This window comes from Penaeus japonicus, unplaced genomic scaffold (genome assembly GCF_977035675.1).
Source record: "Penaeus japonicus unplaced genomic scaffold, GWHDUDI00000001_assembly GWHDUDI00000037, whole genome shotgun sequence".
Lineage (NCBI taxonomy): Eukaryota > Metazoa > Arthropoda > Malacostraca > Decapoda > Penaeidae > Penaeus > Penaeus japonicus.
Genome location: NW_028234439.1, coordinates 3,306,462 through 3,311,461, shown reverse-complemented (window position 1 = coordinate 3,311,461; position 5,000 = coordinate 3,306,462). Strand labels below are relative to the sequence as shown.

The 5,000-nt window shown below is 37.3% G+C and overlaps 1 protein-coding gene across 5 annotated transcripts in view; it reads right to left on the bottom strand.

The window, feature by feature from the left end:
* Positions 1–5,000, bottom strand: part of LOC122251483 (uncharacterized) — an 82,356-nt gene that overhangs the window by 17,569 nt on the left and 59,787 nt on the right. For 2 of the 5 annotated variants that reach the window (XM_086532212.1, XM_086532216.1), the window contains exon 1: positions 1,934–2,065. The exons of 1 other annotated variant lie outside the window; for it this stretch is intronic. The gene's annotated coding sequence lies outside the window, so the exon portion shown is untranslated. Of the gene's footprint in view, positions 1–1,037; positions 1,115–1,630; positions 1,891–1,933; positions 2,066–5,000 lie in introns of those variants that run through there. 2 more of the 5 variants (XM_086532213.1, XM_086532214.1) reach the window with 2 other exon arrangements.

Sequence of the window (5,000 nt, the reverse complement as noted above, 5' to 3'; positions counted from 1 at the left end):
ATAAGTGTCAGTTAAACATAGAACAGATATTTAGCTGCTGAAATGTCTGAGAAGCACACTGCAGCAAGAAACACATATTAGAATATTTGCATAAAATAAAAATACAAGAATAGTGGCCTGGACATGGTAGCATGAAATGGCACATGTTGCATGCTGTTTTACAACTAGTATTTGAAGTATACGCACAAATAATCAGCATGAATTACAACCAAAACAACTCATGCATCTATTCAATTGTTTCACAGGTGAACCCATGGCTGGTTTGCGCTTAGATCTTTTTAGAAAAACAAAAGTTTAATATATCTTATTAAAAATGGGCAACAGTTTTCACAACTATACTTAGTAAACATGTAATTCGTTTCTAAATCCTTTTCTTTCCTCAGTATCAGTAACTGGTAACATAAACAACTAACAAATGTTACTCAAATAAATCCAAAATAAATACCATAAATAAAACCTATATTACCCATTGATATTTTTTTTCATTTCTTAAATAGCTGACCAAAGAAATATAATACAAAGAACAGTGGAACCAACTAACTACAGGAACAACCATAATAACAAAATACAAATACATGAAAAAGAAAATTATAGGATTTATCATGTAACAGGTGGAATTCCTACAACATGATGAAGCATTTTTATTGGAGTTAAAAACAAAAGGGTCTCTCCCGTGATTATGATTCTTTTCAACAATAACAATAATAATAATAATAATGATGTAGTGATGTTTTTAACCATGATACTACTACTACTTTTACTAATACCGCTACAAACGTATTCCAACTATACTACTAAGGTGATACCAGTAATAATGATAATAGAGATAATGACAATAATGTTGACAAATATGAAAATGATCAAAATGATGATGAAGTATATATATATATATAATATATCAATAATTAAGTATAATAACGACACAAAAATAATAACAGCAGAAACACTTATTTATAAATATAATGACAAATACAATTTATTTCAGTAACAATGTACTTCTACTTAAAAAATAAATATAAATCCCAGCGTCTGCTAACATCATAAATACCAAGACGAATGGAGGTGGGCTACCCCGTTCAACCTCAAGGCTGCGTCTTTGGCAAGCGCACATATTCTGTACGAAGCATAAAAGACAATGAGAGAGCGTTGCATAAACAATCCATTATATTGTAATAATTATTTACTATATTTCATGTCACTACCAACTACAGGCCTACATGTTAAACTAATGCATACAACGTCATACGTCCTCAGAACATCGCACCGTCTCCCACAATCCTACATAACGATACCTTCTTCAGCCATATCTATTTAATGACAAAAATCAAAGCCTAGTAAGCACTGAACACACCCTTAGCCTGATCAGAAGTGCACAATCACTCTCACAACCTCGTAAAGCCAGTCATCAATACACACACACTATCGCACCACAAAATCGTAAAAAAAAAAATTCGCTTCCTATCGCCATCTGGATACACTACAAGTCGATAACGAACTCAAAAGAGGGGCATTATTATCGCCTCGGAGATCTAGCACTGTTGTTGTAGCACTGCATAAACACCACATCAATGCAAGGGGAAAAATTTTACCCATCGCGACCCCTTCACCATAAGTCCCTCTCTTGACTTACAGTGATAATACAGCCACAGACAAGCCGCCGGGAGTCCTAACAGCCGAGAGAGCTCGTGTGTATCTAGTCAGCTCGCCACAACACACATGGGGAGGGAAATTGCATCTAAAACTCGCAATTTACGGGTCGACAAGGCCACTCTTGTCCCCACAGCCCAACCCACTTCCTCGGATCACTCCGCTGGGTTTTGGCTTTTTTCCGACCTTATTTTGCTGTTTGGGCCTATTTGGGGACTCTCCTGGGACGAGCTGACGTGTCTTTCGGGTTTTGTAAGTGATCTGAGAGCGAAAATCGAGCACGTACCTTCATAATCGCGTAAAGAGAGGCTGTCTCACAATGATTCATGCAATTGATTACTCAAGTCACAGAGCATAATTGTTTCTGGAGCTCGCTAGATGCGGGTCGCGTTGTTTACTTTTCGTAAATGAGAACTATTAATTGGATATTCGGAATCGTCTTTTCTGGGGTGGATATTGCTCTTAAATATCTTAATCTATCGTGATGGTATGTAATAATGTTTCAAAAATACATCGTGCGTATTATTGTGAGAGTTGAGTGCACGTTTATGAGACCGGTATATTGCTGAACTGATGCTTTAGTTTCTGGACAATTATTTTGCAATTTACTCGAATGAAAATATTTTTATTTTGCAAGTTTTGTTATTAATCTTGCGTTAACATGTTTCTTAATCATATACATTACACGCAATGTGTGGAAGAAATGCGTCACTAGCAGAGAAGCTGCACATAAAAATATTTTTACTCTTTAATTTTAACATATCGTTTTAAGTCACTTCACATTACAAAAAAAAGTAATTATTTATAGTACAAATGTTATGGTTATCATGAAGTGCAATGAAACCAAGAAGAAGTCTGTGAAACAAGAGAGAGAACCGGCTAATGCCTGATATCATTTCTAATGTCAATTGCCAATCTAACTCCTTAATGGGTAGCTGATTCATCAGTACTTGGTTAGAGGAGGAGTTTCAATGTGAATCCTGCGAAGTTTTTTACAAGGACGGTGATGGGAGTTAGAGATACAGAGAAAGTCTGATAAGAAAACTCACAATAAAAGATGGAGATGCAAGAATAGCTAGAAGAAATATATAGGCAGTTGTAGGTAAAGCTACAGACGGTTTACAAAGAAACCTGTTGGAAGATGTTAAAAGGCAACATAAGAAATTGAGAAAGTTCAATAAGTAAAGAGAATTTTTAGATGAACGCCTGCAACATCTTATAATGAGCCCGTTGTCCTATCTTAGCTCAAGATGAGGTTCAACTTTTACTCGATATAAAACTTCATCTTGAGCGTGAAACAACACTAGGTTAGTAATATTGCAATCAAAAGGACGCTAATGGTATAACTGGTATTGCGATAAATGTAAATAATTGTTTGAAATCTAAACAAGTCTTCCAGATCAGAAAAAAAAATAAGGAAAGGGAAGTAAAGATAATATAAGCAGAGACAGGAATTGGGATGGCTACAACTCACGAAAACAGGTACAGCTGATGCACCATTGACTGAGTGTAAGACGACTGTTGCAAAGAATGTCTGGATTGCAGAGAGAGAGAGTCTTTGTGAAATGTCACTTTATGGTTAAAATAACGTTGAAGTAAATACATGCTCGTGTGACATCTAATATAAGTTTATCATGTTTTAGAACGTAAGCAGCAGTTGAGTATAATACCGAGCTCAGAACGGGACCAACGAATGCCAAGGTTAAGTACAGTTTATGTTGCAGACTTACACTGTCCTTGCATCCGCGTCTATATACTACCTGTTCCGTCGATAGGAATACAAAAGATGGACTGCATCTTTGTTCGGAATACAAAAGTCCGAGACGATAAGAATAGAGCTTCTGTAAATTCCCAAGAGATTTTGCCAGTGAAGACTAAAAAGGCATCGGGGTTAAAGGTGACGAGGAAGTTAGCTGAATTAATCTCGCAATTTCAGTTTATAAAAAGTGGATTCGTTTAGAACTCGGCTCGTGGAAAATAAAGTCAGCGCCTCTATGCTTACATAACCACAAAATTATTTTCAGATGAAGGATTTGTCTTAGCTATGCATTCGCGCCATTTGAGGATTAATAATAGTAATAAAAAGAAATATGACGCAGCTGGGAAACAACGACCTGTCACTATGAATGGATGAATCAGGGTTTTGTTTAACCTGGCAGTGTCACGAGCAAGTCTGGTTTATAGGGAGGAGCTGTTGTAGTGATAGTATTTTTGACATATGCCATCGGTAGATCTTGCCCGACAATTTCTTGTTGACGATGGGATCTTGAAATCTTTGGAAGAACTCCAAGTACGATAATTAGTCACTGGAACCCCGAGATTTATTCAGCAGAAAGTTTACGGTGAACTGCCGTGTCAAATATATGAAAAGTCGTGTCGTTGATGCTTGCAGTGTCAGGAAGAGACTAGATCAATGCCTTTACACGTGGGTCTGGTATAGATCTGTGGACATTGCTGTGTTCCTGCTTCTTGCACTTCTTGCAACATAGATAAATATCCAGAATCTTGGGTCATCTCAGACCAGGAAGACATGGCTGGATATACCGTGTAAGTTGACCTTTTTTTTTGTTTTTATATCATGGAGTGTCGGAAGAGGTAGAGCGATATACAAAACTCAATAAATCAGTTTAGACTCTTGGACACTGTAGAAAGTACCTGAACTGCTCTTCCTTGCCGATGTTGGATAGTTTGATGATAAACAGACAGCTGGTATTCTACGACATTGCGGATTGTAGGCTCTTTGACTGAAAGACCACGTAAGGAGTGACAAGATATAGTCATGAAACATTCATTAGTAGAGAGTCCTTGGAATGACTCCCGGATTGAAATGCAATACCCATCAAATGTACTAAAGGTGATCCATTTGAATAAGCTGCGTCGAAGGTCAGAACTGTACACCAAAGACAGCATGAATAAGCAGCTACCTACTCTGACCGAGTGACGAATGAGTAGGTTTTGATTTTAACAAGTTTATTAATGAGACAGGTGGTTACTTACATTTCAAAAGGATGAGGTAACTTAAGTTATCCTCGCCCCCTATCTTAGTACCTTATTTGGGATTTGCATACCTATTACAAAAAGCTTACAGTTATAGAGTGAGAGAGAGAATGAGAGAGAGAGAGAGAGAGAGAGAAGCAGAGAGAGAAAAAGAGCGAAAGAGATAGAAAGAGAGAGAGAGAGAGAGAGAGAGAGAAGCAGAGAGAGAAAAAGAGCGAAAGAGATAGAAAGAGAGAAAGAGAGAGAAAGAGAGAAAGAGATAGACAGAGAGAGAGACAGAGGGAGAGAGAGAGAGAGAGAGAGAGAGAGAGAGAGAGAGAGAGAAAGAGCGAAAGAGATAGAAAGAGAGAGACAGA